We start from the raw sequence: 7,500 nt of genomic DNA on the forward strand, positions 1-7,500 counted from the left end.
ATGGAAGAAGAAATAGAGGAAGGTGGATGAAGTAAGTGGAAAGAAGGAATTTGATAAACAGAGCAAGAATGGTTTACAAAGACGAGGGAAGAACGGAGTAACTTTACTAACCTCTTCTCCTCTCTTCCTCTTCCTCTTCTTATCTGTTTACTGGGGGGGGGGGCGATGAATTTGAATGAGTCATAAGGAGAAAAAGAGTGAAAAAAAAGAAAAAATAATAATAAAAAAATAAGAATTATAATTAACAAAAAAAAATATATATATATAATATATATATATATATATATATTGTATATATCCATCTACTGGTCTGTTTCTTCGAATACATATATACACACATGTATATGTGAATGTATATGTATAAACGATAATACGAACATTATAACATATACACACAGAAATAGTGAAACAGCCGTGTCTACTGCGGCAGTGAATTAATATATTTGTATATGCGTATGCATAAAACATCAACACACAACACACATACACACACAAACACACACACACACAACACAAAACAATAAGCACAACTAACAACATATACAAACAATATATATATATATATATATATATATATATATATTATATATATATATATTATATTATTCATATATATATATATATATATATATATATATATATTATATATATATTACATATATATAATACCATATATACATATATATATATATATATATATATATATATATATATATATATATATATATATATATATATATATATATATAACGAAAAAGTAGAAGACGAGGAGGGAAGAAAATAAGAGAAAATTAAAAGGGAAGAAAGAAATAGAAAAAAAAAATAGGAATGAAACAGATCGAAAGTCTAAACAGAGGTACATTAGTTATTATTAGTTAGCACAGACTGCTGTGTATAGAAATCCGAGAAAGTCTAGGGACATACTACGCCTAATTTCATTACAGTTCGTCATACATTCCGACAACTTCATTACCAGCATGTAGTACGTGCTATCGCCAGCCTGGGCGGAGAGACTTTATGTTCCAGGCAAATGTTGCAGAATTTGCATACGACGGCGGTGTCCATAAATCCCTTGGTCTAATACAAAAGCATCCTGCATATCTAACTGAAATTGTCCGTTAGATATTTCAACTTGAATTAGGAAATGAAGATGAAGAAAAATGTCATCGAGTTCTCCATAAGCTTTTTATACGTATGTGTTTTAAGAAAATATATGACCTGATTTCGAGAGAAAATACTTTATTTCTCGAAATTGTTGTATCTGGAACCAGGAAATTTGATTTTGGCAAGAAAGTTGCATACGTGTTCCATTCATAATTATGTTCATTTGTCATCTCGTTTTCAGTTCAGAGGGAGGGAGGGAGAGAGAGAGAGAGAGAGAGAGAGAGAGAGAGAGGAGAGAGAGAGAGAGAGAGAGAGAGAGAGAGAGAGAGAGAGAGAGAGAGAGAGAGAGAGAGAGAGAAAGAGAGAGGGGGGGAGGAACGGGGGAGAGAAAAGAAAAATAAACAGACAGACTTGGTTACAAAATGAAGGGCAGACAGACAGAAAGACTTAAACAGACATAGATAGACTAAGGAAGAAAAAGAGAATGGAATGAACGAGAGAGAGAGAGAGAGAGAGAGAGAGAGAGAGAGAGAGAGAGAGAGAGTAAGAGAGAGAGGGGGAGTGGGGAGGGAGGGAAAAAGAGAGAGAGAGAGAGACAGTCAGACACTCAGTCAGACCGACTTAACAGAAAGAAAGGCAGACAGACAGACAGACAGACGACAGACAAGACACTCAGACAGACAAACAGACAGCCAGACAAACAAATTCGACAGACAAACAGACAAGACAAACATAAACAGAGTGCATGAAAGGAATCTCTCGACTTCCAATAATGCCACAGCATAATTCATCCTTTTCCCTTTCGCTCGCCCATAGAAAGAAGGGATGCTGGATAAACACATGTCATCTCTCTCGCGGAGATCGCCAGCATCTGGTCCTCCATCTGGCCGTCCCCAGGGGCCTTAGACATAGGGGGGAGGGGGGGGGCGTGGGAAAAAAGCAAAACAGAGAAAACAACGGTAATCGTGAGTTTCTTTGCTTGTGTGGATTTGGCGTGGATGTGCGTTCATCCGTTTATCTGTTGATCTGTTTCTCTATTCATCTGTTATTTATCTATCCGTCTGTTAATCCATTTATCTAGATATATATTTCTTTGCTAATTTCTTTCGCTCGCGTATCAACAAATGAGTATGGATGTTAACAACAGAGAGAGAGAGAGAGAGAGAGAGAGAGAGAGAGAGAGAGAGAGAGAGAGAGAGAGAGAGAGAGAGAGAGAGAGAGAGAGAGAGAGAGAGAGAGAGAGGAAGAGAGAGAGAGAGGGAGAGAGAGAGAGAAGATAAAGGAGAGGAGTGACATTAAAGGAACGAAATAGTGATAACAGAATACAGAAGCGGGAGAAGAAATCGGGGAATAGGGAGGGAGGGAAAGAAGGGAGAAAGAAAGAGTGGGGAGACAGAGAAAGGAAGAGGAGAAGCAGACACGGAGGGATGGATAGTTGGAAGGGGGAGGAAAGGGAGAGGGAGGGAGAGGGAGGGAGAGGGAGGGAAGCAGGGAGGAGGGGTGTCGGGAGGAGGGAGGGGGGGGTCTCCCTTCAAGCCAAAGAGAGATATCGAAGGGGAAGGGGGGAGGGAGGGAGGGTTTAGCGGGGGGAAGGCAGTAAGTATCTTTTAATGGCTGCCTTAAAAATAGACGGCCTTGTTATGATTCTCATTGTGCTTTTTGAGCAAAGATTATATAAAGGTAAGAGAGTTTTCATTGATTCAGATTTTCTGCTTTTCATCTCTCTCTTTATCTCTCTAGATCTTCTTTCTCTCTTTATTTCTGCTATTTCTCTCTCTGTCTCTTTGTGTGTGTGTGTGTGTGTGTGTGTGTGTGTGTGTGTGTGTGTGTGTGTGTGTGTGTGTTGTGTTGTGTGTGTGTTTGTGTGTGTTTCTGTGTGTGTGTGTTTTTATGTGTGTGTGTGTGTGTGTGTGTTTGTTTTTGTGTGCTTCTGTGTGTGTGTGTGTGTGGTAATGATAACACCGAATACACAGAATAATTCATGAAAATAATACCAATCTTCGTAACAATACCACGATATGACCAGCAACAGTCCTAAATGTCGGCTATGAAGAGATGCAAATCTTCAACAATTAATACGAATTGCGTGTTGTTGTTTACACGGATCGGCCGTGAGATAAGATGAATTTATATGTCGTTCAGATGATCCTTTGCCTGATAGTGAAAAAAGGTGTATTTGCATCTTGGAAAGGTCGGTACTTTGACGGGTTGAGGAGGAGGGGTAGGGGGAGGTAAGGGGGGGAGGAGAGGAAGAGGAGGAGGAGGAGGAGGAGGAGGAGGAGGAGGGAGAGGGAAGGGGAGGAGGAGGAAGAGGAGGGAGAGGGGGATTTTGAGAGGGGTAGGGGAAGGGAAGGGGAGGAGTGAGAGGGAAGGGGAGGAGGAGGAGGAGGGAGAGGGAAGGAGAGGAGGAGAGGCTGGGGGAGGGAAGGGGAGGAGGAGGAAGAGGTGGGAGAGGGGGTAGGGGAAGGGAAGGGGAGAGGGAGAAGGAAGAGGAGGGCTTGGGAAGGAGAAGGGGAAATGAAGAGGCAGAAAGAAAAAGCACGAGAGAGAAAGAAAAAAAAAAGATGAAACAGAAGAAAGGATGAATAAAAGAGAGAAAGAGGAGAAGGACATAGGAAAAAGAGAAGCCCATGGAAAAGAAGGAAAATAAGACTAAAGATAAAAAATAAAAAATAAAAAGATAATAAAAAAAAATAATGACCGCGACCTTTAGGAAATGATGAAATATTCGTAATCATAATAATAATAATAATAATCATAACAATTATAATAATCACATCGACAATAACAACACCGGCAGCAACAACAGTGACAAAAAAACAACAACAACAGTAAAAGCAACAACAAAAACAGGAATAGAGCCAAAAAAAAAAGCGGAGATGCAAGGAAGAATAAAAAGTTTTTTTTTTTTTTTTTCAAGGACGTTGGCGATCGTGGATTTCCATGATTTTCTTGGCAATTTAGAGCGGTGGTTTGCCGTTGCCTTCCGCCCGGTGTTTTTTAGATAAGAGATTAAAAAAAACAGATAAATAGGAAGTAAAAGAGGTTGACAAAGACACAGAAGTAAGTCAGATTGAACAACAAAAACAAGAACAAAAATATGTTAATGATCACCATTTTGTTTTAATGCTAGGGAAAATATATGTGTATATATAATAAATGAAAAGGTAAATAGATAGATAAATAAATATATATACAAGTACATAGTGTGAAAGTCAGCATTTTTGATCATGCATTTTACGTGACTATCTTTTGATAACGAAAAAGAGAGGGAAAAAATTAAGGTTTGAAAAATAAAAGCAAACAAAGATATGGAACTCCACACACTCTTTCTGCCCCCCCTATCCTGTTCCCCCTCCCACCCTCCTTCCACTCCCCCTACCCCCATTCCCCTTACCCTCTCCCCTCCTTCCCCTTTTCCTTACCCTCTCCCCCCTCCCCATTCCCCTCACCCCTTACTCTCTACCCACCCCTCTCCTCCACCCTACTTCTCCCCCAGCCTCTGTCACCCCCTCCCCCGCTACCCAGACCACTTCCCACCCCCTCTCCTCCCTCTCTCCTTCCCTCCTTCTCTCCCTACCTCCTTCCTTCCCTCCTTCCCTCATTCCCTTCCTCCCTCCCTCTTTCCCTCCCTCTCAACAGACTCTTACAGAAGCAAATATGTATTTTGACAAAAACGACCTCAAACTGAATCCTGACAAAACTCAATGCATCTTTATAGGGATTCGGCAAAACAGCCAAAATCCCTTTAAACACAACCATAGAATTTGAAGGCTATCAAATTAAACCAAGCACTTCTGTGAAAAATCTACACATAGACAGATACATGACTTTCGAGACACACATTGACAACATTCACAGAAAAGTAATAGGCACGTTGATATACCTAACTCACATAAAAACAAAATCCCCACTGAGACGAGAATTATTGTTGCACATTTCCTTGCACTCAGCATTATAAACTATTGTTCCAACATATGGGGTTCATCAACAAAACTCAGATACAAAAAGTACAAAAACTACAAAACTTTGCCGCAAGAGTGGCAATAGGCAACGTAAATAAACATGACCACATAACCCCACACTTAAGAAAAATGAAATGGCTAAAAGTTCAGCAAAAATGTCAATTTGATACATGTATACTCATTCATAAATTCATAAAGGGCGACTATCCTCATTGGTTAATGCCTCTACAAACAATTGGTAACAAAACAGGCATACGAACCAGACAGATTAACTCTCTACACGTCAAAAGATCATACACGGAAACAGGGTCAAGGCAAATGCAAATCCGAGGACCCGAGATCTGGAACAACATACCACAATATATTAGAGACACCTCCAACCTGCTTACTTTCAAAAAGAAATTAAAGGAACATCTTTTAAATTGTCAATGACATCAGGCTTTTAAATACAATGCAAAGCCATGTAACATTATTTCTAATGATGCGAACATCTTATTTTATTTTATTTTATTTTATATCTCTCCTACCATTGTATTTACTATTGTTTCTACTTATTCTGTATTACTGTACGATGTCACTGTCTATGTTAAAAGAAGAACCATTGTAATTAATGGAATAAAGTGTTTTGACTTTGACTTTGACTTCCCTTCCTCCCTTCTTCCCTCCCTTCCTTCCCTCCCTCCCTCCCTCCCTCATTCCCACCCTCCCACCCTCCCTCCTTCCCCCTCCCTCCCTCCCTCCCTCCCTCCCTCCCTCATTCCCCCTCCCTCCTTCCCCCACCCTCCCTCCCTCCCTCATTCCCTCCTACCCACCCTCCTTCCCACCCTTCCTTCCCTCTCTCCTCCCACCCTCCCTCCCTCCCTCCCTCCCTCCTTCCTTCCCTCTCCCTCCACCCTCCCTCCCTCCTTCCTTCCCTCTCTCCTCCCACCCACCCTCCTCCTCCCTCCCTCCCTCCCTCCTCCTTCCTCTCTCCTCCCTCCCTCCCTCCCTCCTTCCTTCCCTCTCTCCTCCCACCCTCCCTCCCTCCCACCCTCCTTCCTTCCCTCATTCCCTCCTACCCACCCTCCCACCCTCCCTCCTACCCACCCTCCCTCCCTCCCTCCCTCCCTCCCCACACCCGCTCCAACGCCCGGCGCCAAACGCCCTCCTCGCCCCCTCCCCCTCCCCCCCACCCCCCTAGGGAGGGAGGATCCCCCAGGGGTGTCCAGGGCGCACCTTATAAGCCCCGGCGTGTCACAGACGCTCCGAGGATGCTGCTGCCATTAATCTCCGGGCGTTTTGCGCATTTTTACTGTCGTCTGTTTTCTGTCTTTCTCTCTTGCTTGCTTTTGTTATATTTCTTTTTCTTTTCTTCTTCTCTTTTCTTTGTTTTTTTTTTTGTTTGGTTGTTTGTTTGTTTTGTTTGTTTGTTTCTTTTGTTCTTTGTTTGGATGTTTTTCGCATTTTTATTGTCATCTGTTTTTTTCTTTCTTTCTTTCTTTGGCTGTTTTGTTCAGTTTTTTTTTCTTTTTTTCTTTTTTTGTTCTGTTTTTTTATTGTATTACTTGTTTTGTTTGTTTTCGTTCTTTGATTTCACTTTTTTTTATTTATTGATTTTGTTTGTTTGGTCACGACTGACTTTTTTTTATTCTTCCTTCATAAATTTACTTTTTTTTTAATTTCTTATTTTGTTTGATTTTTATTCTCTTTGGCTTTTGCCTTGTCTGGTTTCTTCTTGTTTCTTTCTCTTTCTTGATCAGTTCATTTATTTTTTTGCTTGTTTGTCTGTAATCAATGATTTTCATATACTTTTGTTCGTTTTGTGATCGTTTGTCGCATTATTTAGTCAATTAAAACCAAAGATTATCTATGTCTGCATATTAGATGATTTATTATCGATCTAAGTGCATCTGCATATTTATTTATCAATGCATTTACTCTTGCAATCTTGTGCAACGATGACATAATGGTCTCCTATCCTCCTCCTTTCCCCTTTCTCCTTTCCTCCCGTCCTCCCACTTCATGCCTTTTCTCCTCCTCCTCATCCCTCCTCCTCTCCCTTCTTTCATCTTCCTCCTTCTCTCTTTCCTCCACTTCCTTTTCCCTCTTCCTCCCCTTTTCCCTCCTTCCTTCCTCCCTCCCTCCTCCTCCTCCTCCTCCTCCTCCTCCTCCTCCTCCTCCCCCTCCCTCCTCCCTCCCTCCCTCCCTCCCTCCTCCTCCTCCTCCTCCTCCTCCTCCTCCTCCCTCCTCCTCCTCCTCCTCCCCCTCCTCCTCCTCCCCCTCCTTCCTCCTCCCTCCCTCCTCCCCCTCCCTCCTCCTCCTCCCCATTCCCCCTCCCTCCTCCTCCTCCTCCTCCTCCTCCTCCTCCCCCTCCTCCCTCCCCCCTCCCTCCCTCCCCCCCTCCCCCCCCTCCTCCTCCTCCTCCTCCTACTCCCCTCCCCTCCTCCTCCTC

This window comes from Penaeus monodon, chromosome 18 (genome assembly GCF_015228065.2).
Source record: "Penaeus monodon isolate SGIC_2016 chromosome 18, NSTDA_Pmon_1, whole genome shotgun sequence".
NCBI classification, from domain to species: domain Eukaryota; kingdom Metazoa; phylum Arthropoda; class Malacostraca; order Decapoda; family Penaeidae; genus Penaeus; species Penaeus monodon.